The sequence below is a fragment of the Galeopterus variegatus genome, unplaced genomic scaffold (assembly GCF_000696425.1).
Source record: "Galeopterus variegatus unplaced genomic scaffold, G_variegatus-3.0.2 Scaffold1879, whole genome shotgun sequence".
Taxonomy (NCBI): domain Eukaryota; kingdom Metazoa; phylum Chordata; class Mammalia; order Dermoptera; family Cynocephalidae; genus Galeopterus; species Galeopterus variegatus.
The window spans coordinates 264253-274056 of NW_007727990.1; positions in this window are offsets into that span (position 1 = coordinate 264253).

Consider the following 9804-nt stretch of genomic DNA (forward strand, 5'->3'; position numbering starts at 1 on the left):
TTCCAGGGAACAGCAAATGCAAAGGCCCTGAGGGGAGAGTAAGCTGGGGTGCTCTAGGGATAGATGGAGGCCAGAGTGCTAGAGAAGAATTGTGGAGGGGCAGGGGCCAGGTGGCATAGGGCACTGTAAGGAGTTTTGATTCTACTCTCTGTGGGGTAAAATGTCTTCAGAGGATTTTGAGGAGAGAGGTAGCATCAGGATTTCCTTTTTGAAAGATTATATTGGCTGCTGAGCAGAGGATGAATTACAGCTGGTGGAGCAGAGGAGGGCCCAGCAGGAGGCTGCTGTGTGGTCCTGGAAAGCAGTGATGACAAGAGAACGGTGACAGGAAGGGCGAGAAGATGTTGGGGTGGAGATATGGGATAGAAGCAGAGTCCACAGGATTTGCTCATGGCTTCCGGCGGGGGGGCGGGTAAGGAGAGAAATCAAGGCTGATTCCCAGGGCCTTGGCTGAAGCAACTGGTGGGCGATGGCACCAGTTCCTGAGGTGGGACACCCTGCTCTCAAGCTCTGCCATTAATTTGCTGGTCCAAGCCACCCTTGTCACTTATGTTCACTCCTGCTGTAGTCACCTGGCTGGTTCCCTGCTTCCACCCCTCCTGTCCCCCCATGGTTTAGGACTTATTATGTAGAGAGCAGCCCCTGGGGTTCCACATTAACACCTCCACATGCTAACAGATGGGTTGGCAGGAAACCCCAGTGTCGTTCATACACAGGTAGTAGGCAGACAGGTGGTCACTGTATGGGACCGTCCTTGAATGCAGGATAGGTGTTATCAGCACCACGCTCTAACCAGCCAGCACCCACAGCATTATGAACATGGAATTGATCTGAATTTGTCAGTTCTTATTCCTTTTTTCTGATATTTTTCCGCATGAACTGTAGACAGTGACTCATCCCCAGGATTGTGCTTAACATTCCAACATGTAATTGCCACCATAAATGTGTGTTGTCCCCACTGGCTGGAGCAGTTTTATAAATCTCTTTTTTCATTTTCATGTAGAGAATGTCAGAGATCCAAGTTACTGCCTAATTTAACATGGTACTCTTTCCCGAAGTTTTTCAATGCACTCAGAACTTTCCCACTCTTGTGAGACTTCACATTCAGAGAACACTTTACATGACCCGACTCCAACCCACCACCAGCCTCTTGGTTCCCTTTGTATGGTCACTTCTCAGAAAGAGATTGTACTAGTGTCCCGGGGCTACTGTAACAAATGGACACAAACTCAGTGGCTTAAAACAAGAGACAGGTATTATCTCACTGTTCTGGAGGCCCGGAATCTGAAATCAGGGTGTCAGCAGGGCTGCTCTCCCCTGAAGTCGCCAGAGGAGGGTCCTTCCTCACCTCTTCCAGCTGCTGGTGGCCCCTGACATTCCTTGGTTTGTGGCTGCGTCACTCTGGTCTCTGCCTTTGTCCTCGCATAGCCTTCTCCTCCTCTCCTTGTGTCTCTCCTCAGTGTTTCTCTTACAAAGACACTTGTCACTTGATTTAGGGCCCACCAGGATAACCCAGAAGGATCTCATCTTGATGTCTCACTGACTTCACATCTGCAAAACCTGTTTTTCTAAATAAGATCATATTCATAGGTTCCAGGGGTTAGGACATAAATGACTTTTGGGGGACCAACATTTGACCTTTTTCATGGCCACAGTGTTATTCCTTGTGGGGATTTACCATATAGGCCAAGAGAAGGGGAACCTGACCACGTCAAGGAAGAATAAAAGCAGGGAACTAGGTGAGGGTCCCTTGCTAGCCACGTGGACACAATAGTGAAGATGTGTGCCTCGGCCAAGTTTCAAAACACAGCCCACTGTGGGTCTTCAGGGCTGCTCTTGAATGATGAAGCCTCAAATGCCAAGGGTCAAGCTGCACCCTCTTCTGCAAAGCACAAGGAAGTCATTTGCTTGAGGTCAGATGTCATTCTTCATTGTCTGCTGTGGTACAAACAGCAGAGGCCTGGGCCTGGCCCTTGGGGCTGGGCTGAGTCACCACCCTCACTGGTTAACCAGGGACAGCAGCACCTGCTCTGCTTATCACAGGGCAAGGGGCGAGGGTGCGGATGTCTGGGAGGTGTGTGTGAACTGCGAAGGGACACTGCACACGTGCTGAGTGCCATTCTGTTGTTTTAGTGGGAAAAGGCTTTAGAAGAAAATTTGGAAGATTTTAGTCCTAAATCCTGTAGATATATGCTCTGTGACTTTGGGCAAGTTGCTTAAACTCTCTTAGAGAGAGTAATGCTATCTAAAATAAGTCATGTCATAGAAAAGTATGCCTAGAAAAGGTATAAAGTAATAAATAAAAGCTAGGTTCTGTCATCATTACAGTTTCTACCATTTCAGCAAAGTACTGTCTTATAAAAGACAACATATAATGTATTTATTTTTACTGATAAAATTCCGAACATATGTGTTTGCATTTACTAACCAACATTGTACGTTTTCATTTGAAAGGTGGAGAAAATCCATCCTCGGAATTAGTGTAATTCACTCAATAGCCATGTCTTGAGTGCTGTGTGTCAGGGACTGTTCTAAGCCTTGCAGAAAAGTAGCGAACAAAAGAGACACAATCCTGCCCCAACAAGATGGAATCCATCTGGGGAGACTGAGAATTACCAAGGTTGAAAGTAAAATATAAAGAACATTAAATGTTGATAAGGGCTTAAGAAAAAATTCACGCTCTCTCAGCTGGGGAGTTGACAAAAATTTAGAAGGGAAGGCCTCACCAGAGGTGACCATGCAGCAAAGCTCTGCCAGAGTGAGGGGGAGCCCCTGGGAATCTGGGAAGAGCCTTCTCAGGAGAGGGCACAGCAGGAGGGAGGGGCCTGCCAGAGCTGGGGGGCACATGGGGGCGGCCGGAAGGGAGCAAAACACGGAGAATGGGGAGTTTCATGGGATGGAGGAGGCAGGATCATGGGTAGGATCTGGCCCTTTCCTCTGAGTCACATGGGGAGCCATTGGAGGGTTTTAGCTGAGGAAGGACACGTTGGCTGATGTTTCTACAGGATCCCTCTGGCTGCTGTGTTGAGAATAGACGTAACGTTTAGAAGTCCCCAGAAATGAGTAAAAGTCTTCAAATTCACCAGTCACACTCAGAATGACTCAAAAGTCATTTTTAAAATGTCAGATGCTTGCTTTTATTTCTAAACTAGAGCAGGTGGTTCCTGCAGAGAGATCATCTACTTGTTTTTCTGTACAAATGCCAGAAGGTGGGATGAAAATGAAGAAATGAGAGGCACAACTCGCTAAGTTTCATCAGACCTCTGCGCACCAAAAACCGTGCGCACTCCAGCTCAAAGTGGGCAAGGGCTTCCTTGGTCTCTCTCTCACTCGAAGAGCCCGGCTACTTCTGGGGCAGCCACCCACCTGGAGGATGCTCTTCCTCTCCCCATTTTCCCGGGAGGGCCAGCCTGTGGGACTGCGGGGGGACTGAGGAACTGAGTGAGGGCCCTGGTGTCCTCAGTGTCTTTGCCTCTTCCTCCCCCACCCAAGCCAGTCCAGGAAAAGCACATCAAGGGTTGTTACTCCACTCTGGTGTTCAAAACACCATAAGATTCACCTGTCTCTACAGACCAGCAGTTTCATATGTAGCTGCAAACAGAAATCAGATATTGGGCACATACATCATCCATAAAAGGAATGAAGGATTGATAAATGCTACAGTGTGGATGAACCCTGAAATATGCTCAGCAAGAGAAGCCAGACACAAAAGGCCACATATTGTACAATTCCATTCATACAGAAATGTCTAAAATAGGCAAATCTGTAGAGACAGCAAGTTGAACAGTGGTTGCTTAGGGCTGGGGTAATAGCTAATAGGAACACAGGTAGTAGGTAATAGGAACAGGTGAAGAAAAGGTTCTAAAATGGACTGGGGTAATGCTCGCACTTATCTATGAATACTCTAAAAACTATCAAATCATATACTTTTAAACCAGTTGCTGTGGTCTGAATATATGTGTCCCCCCAAAATTCAAATGTTGAAACCTAATCCCCAATGTAGTGGTATTGGAAGTGGGACCTTTGGGAGGTGACAAGGTCATGAGGACAGGATTCTGTGAATCGAATGGGGTTAGTGCCCTTTCAAAAGAGACCCGGGGGAGCCCTTTGGCCCTTCCATCATGTGAAGACTCAGTGAGAAAGCACTGTGTATGAAGAAGAGACGAGCCCTCGCCAGACACCACATCTGCTGGCAACTTGATCTTGGACTTTCCAGCCTCCAGAACTGTGAGCAATAAATTTCTGTTGTTTATATATTACCTGGTCTAAGTAGCAGCAGGAACAGACTAAGACATTGGTCAATTTTATAGTATGGGAGTTATATCTCAGTAAAGGTCACACACATACACATACACAAACACAATGCTCTTTTGTGACTTCTAAAAAATGTTAATAATCAAAAATAGAAGTATTTATGTGAAGCTAGGAGAGCCTTTTAAATGTGCATTTTTAATTCCCATTGTCAAACAAGAAAGGATGGCTTGCAGAGACCAAGACAGAACAGAGCTACATGGAGGCCAGCCCTGCCTAGGAGCAGGAGGCTGACAGCTCATGTATGGGACGTGCCATCTGTGAAGGTGCTCGTATTGGCTCCCTGCACATGGAGATGTCCCACCCAGGACCCACTGCACAGTTTGTGAGGCCCAGTGAGCTACATGGAGGCCAGCCCTGCTTAGGAGCAGGAGGCTGACAGCTCATGTATGGGACGTGCCATCTGTGAAGGTGCTCGTGTTGGCTCCCTGCACATGGAGATGTCCCACCCAGGACCCACTGCACAGTTTGTGAGGCCCAGTCCAAAGGGAAAAAGGGGCATCTTGTTCAAAAATTATTACAAATTTCAAGATGGTGACAACAGAGAATTAAACCAAGTGTTTATAGTCTGAGAGGTGTTTCTTTGCTAGGAGAACTTGGGGGACTCCTGTGGCATTTTGTGAGAACATTCCAGAACATGGGTGCTGGTGGTCCTTGAAAGCTGAGAGAGGAGGTGCTGGCATCCTCCTCCTCCTCAACCTGCACCAGAGGGGCATATTCAAGTGGGTGACATTCGGCATTTAGAGCTAAAGACAGTATTAACTTGTAGAAGAGCACGTGAGGAGAGGTGAGTTTACAGAACATCTATAAACAAGAGGTACTAACAGCATAGTCGGTCTGAATTAGACACAGACACTAAAAATCACAAATGTGAAGGAGACGGGGAAAAGTCTTGTAGCAATTGGACAGTGTTCCTCAAAAGAATTGATATAACTCAGATTATTTATTTTTCGCATGCCTGCTTAGATCTTTACATTATTTAGCCTTAATACTTGAATCCAGATTTTATTTTGTTGCCGCAAGTGGTACGTGAATTAACCTTACTTAATCATTTGCTAGACTGACTGGTACAATAATGACTAACTCTTAGTTTGTGTGAAGACTAGTGGTTCAGTTTTCTAATTTGCAAAATAAATAATAACATTGATGCTCTGAGTATTATTCAGTTCAGTGCATACTGTGGGAATCATTCTGTGATTCAGAAAAAAACACACAACTACAAAATCTTATATCTGTACCGGTCTGACTCAGTTCAGACACATTTATTTAGGGATTATCAGTTTTACAGAATACGACGGGTCCCTATTACCATTTTGGTTGTTCAGACTTGCCCAAAGCACGTCACCATGCGGTTTAATATCATGGTGGATTTTCGAGGTGGTTTATGTGCTCCAAAAGTACTGCCTTATAAGGGAAAGTGACTGCCTCAGGGTGGCAGTGCGGTGGACGTGGAGGTAGGAGGCCTGGAGTGTGGCCCCAACCCTGCCAGGAAATAGCCATGCAACCCTGGGCAGGGATTGGATCCTCCTTGGGTCTCAGTTTCCTTATCTATAAAAATAGGAGTTGTTCTCACTTACCAACTCTCTAAAGCTTTTTCTAGTTTGAAAATTCAGTGTTTCATTCCCTGGTCTCTAACCATCAAAGGCAAGAAAACTATAGTCAAAGAAACCAGGGCTGCAGTTGGCAGCATTGGTCTTGATCTTACTCCCTGTTGTGAACCGAAACCTTGCCTAATGTAGAGCAGGCAGTGATCAAGGATGACCCAGGGTGGTCCAGGGTCAGGGGACCTGCTGCTTACTTATTACACACTGAGACTTTAATGTGCCAGGCATTGTTCTGAGCACTTAGGAACCACTAAGTGGAGGAAGAAACCGAAGCCCAGAGAGGTTAAGTCACTTGCCCAAGCCCACAGCTGGATAGCTAGGGAAAGGCTGAGCTGGGATTTGACCCCAGGCGGCCTGGCCCCACAGGCTGCCCTTCAGAGCAGGCTCTATCCAGTTGTCATGCCCACAGAGAACCCAAGGGAGTTGCCAACAAGCAGAAGAAATTATAAAGGGACATTAGGAAACATTATCAGGCCCCAGGATAGCGGCATATTTGCTATTACAAAGAATCTTAAAGAAGATAATAGACTCTGCCTGCTCTTGCATGATTTGGGACCACCCCGCTGGGAGGCTGGGAGGCCACTCAGTGGCCCCACATCTGCCAGGTTTCCTGGTACCTGTGCCAGCCTGCGAATGGGCAAGAGTGATTGGATTTGGGGTGGTGGGAGATGGATGTTAGGAAACTTGACTTTCTCAGTTCCTCGACCTCAACACGTCCCAGTGGAAGAGCCCCCCAATGCCAGACGCCCTCCGTGAAGGTCAGCATAGTAAACACAGTCACCAGAACATACAAGGACTGAATTATTTCTATCTCCACATACATTCTTTTCCTCTCCCGCTCCCCACCTGCAGGGTTTCCAGTGTCACCTCGTGTGTGAGTTCTACAGTGCTGTGAACTTCATTTCTTACATCTTCGAGGGCGGGGACTAAGCCTTACTCATCTTTGTCCACTCAGCGTCTGACACTGTGTTTGCTGAGTGAATAAATGATACACCTCAGACTAAATAACGTCTAACTTGCAACTGGAAACTGCCGCGAACTGTATGTCCTCTATTGACTTGGACTTTAAGATAAATATAGACTGTTTCTATGGAAATGATTTTGGGGTTTTGGGGTTTTTTTTAAGGGATGTCTTGGTAAGCTAATCATTTTTTATAATTATGTGTGGATTCTAAAGAACTCTTTATGTGCATTTTACTTTCCGGATGTTTAGTATTTATAACCCATATAGTCTACTGTAATATTCCTTTTTCTATCCTCTTCTATGGGCTTCCTTCTTTCTTAAGGGAAAAAGCGAAAATTGCTCTTAAGCTCAGTCTGCCATAGTGCACCCGATCACTTCACTCTAAGCACCTTCTGACTTTTAATTTCCTTGTAACTCCTCTGACTTTTGATCTTGAAGCACAGGGCTGCACTTTTATTAGGTTTAATTTACTGTAAAGCTCAGTGTTCCCTGTGAATCGTGCCATAATAGTCAATGAATAATCACAGGCTTCAACCAGGCCAGGTTTTAATTCTACTGAGTAACTAGGAAACCAACTAATAACAGGAAGGAAAAAAATGTAAGAAACCCTGATATCACCCCAAACCAGAATATGCCCATGTAACTGCCCAAGTGCAGAGGTGGATCAGCCGTGGGTAGGATCCAGGGCACAGGGGCAATTGGGTGAGCACAGGCCTTCTGGAAAGGGTCAGCAGGGAGGAAAAGCAGGCTGGGTGGGAGTCAGGAGTCCAGGCTTATAGGTGACAGCAGCAAACTGGACCAGCTCCCTCTCTGGAGGCCTCCCAAACCACTCAGCATGGCCATTTGTGTTTCTGGCCATGATCATGTAGACCTGAGAGGGTAGTGGGGGTTTTGTTTGTTTGTTTTCATGTATATGATAGTTTTTTTCCAAAGGGTTTTTTCAGAGGGGAGCTTGGAGCTCTTTTCTACTATGTGCTCAACACTGATAAATTCTTTACACATTTGATTCTATGTCCAACCACAGTCTTAATGCTGAAGTTTCCAGAATCACCCCTTATTCTATGGAGGAAGCCCCAGGTTAGTGAGCAGAGGAAGGCTCTGCTGTCAGGAAGGGGTCGTCCTCAAACCCTTGCGTTAGTCTTGCGATATCTCTCTGCTCATATATGTTGGAAACCACCCAGCCTAGGAAAGTGCCACCTCCCAGCTCCGGCCTGTGTCAGCCCCATAAGGAGGAAGGATGTCTTGACTCAGGGAGCCCCTCAGCAACTCCGGGAGCCTCCGTGCATCTTGCCCTGAGCATCCATGGGCACCGGAGCAGGCACTGCAGACACAGCAGCCCTGCTTTAGGTGGGCGAGCTTCAGGGAATGCCTGTCTACACCAAGCTTCCCAGACACTGTCAGGAGCTGTGTGAGTAGCCTGGGGGAAAAGACCCTTTATTAGCTGATACTGCAGCCCAGATGAGTTAGTATTTTCTGCTATGTTTAAAAAAAATTGTAACATATTCTTCATGTCTCCATGGCAACTTACTATGGATCTGTATTCCATTTATGGAACTCCTCCTTAACCTGTCTGTGTTCTCTGATGGGGACTGAATATACACTGAGAAGCCGTCAGAATCAAAGCAATCTCTATGAAATAGCAATTCCCCCAGTACATGGTGGTTTCAGTTTTATAGAGTCCGCTGCTGACCCATGTAACGGCGATACCTGGAGACCCTCGGGTACGGAGAACCAGTAAGGCGCAACAGTATCTCGATTACCCAAATAACCCCAGATCCGAGTTGCCGTGGAAACCGGGAACCCTGAGCAATAGAGAAGCGGGGCCGTTTCTCCCCCTTCGGAGCATGGCAGTCCTTGAGATGTACCAGCTCTCAGTCCGGTGGCCTTGCCAAAGCTTTTCTATTTCATGCACACCTTAGGAACTTAAACTTCCCTGCAAACTATTGAGCATCCGACCTGAGTCTAAAGAGGAAATGCACACACTTCTAGCCATGGTCTCAAGTGTCTTCTGACTAAAATGGAAACCCAGGTGTGCCTGGTGGTTTTGACCATGAGTTTGGGAGTCAGATAAAGTCGGGTTTCAATCCTGAATTTCCCTTTATGTGACCTGGCAGGTAATTTATCCTAAGGTTCAGTTTCGTCCTATGTAAAGTGAGAAGAGTAATGCCTTGGAGAATTACGCTGAAGATTAGATGGTGCTGCATGTACATAGCGTGCTCAGCCCAAGGGAAAGCTCGGGCAAGGCTCGATCCTATCAAGGCACCGGTCAGCTCTAGGGGGCGCCACTCACGCGGAGGCTGTGGGAATGGGCTTCCCGGGCGCAGTGCGGTTCAGCCCCGCAGGCTCCGGGACCCCGCCAAGGGGCCCAGTTTGTATATTTATCATCTCATGGAGAGTCTTTCCATGACAGAATGATCGGAAATCATAAGTCCATTCTGAGGTCCAAGAATGGGGCCAGCTCAACTCTGGAGGCCTTATGACTCAAGCCCTCTGCCACCCGGTGCCACCAGCACCGTCACTCCTGCGGATTCGGAAGGCACGTTTGACGTTCACGCCTCGGGACCGGGAGAGGGGGGAACCGATTGCTCCACCGAAAGGCTCCCGCCTGACCTCCCAGGGCAGGCCGAGGCCTCCGAGTCCCCGGCCAGGGACCAGCGTGCGAGAGGGACAGACCGTGTGACAGCGGCCGCCGCGGGGAGGTCCGCGCCGGAAGGATTCGGCTCCGCCCTGCGCGCTCCTCCTCCGCCCCTCCGCTCCTCTCCCTCCTCCACTCTTTTCTCGTCCTGCTCTCCCCTCCCCTCCCTCCTCCCTGTCCCCTCCCCTCCCCTCCTCTCGGCCGTCCCCCGCTCCTGAAGAGTGCGCCGCGCGGGGCACCGGCCGGTTACTTCCTCCAGCGGCGGCGCCGAGCGCGGTGGATCCCAGTCG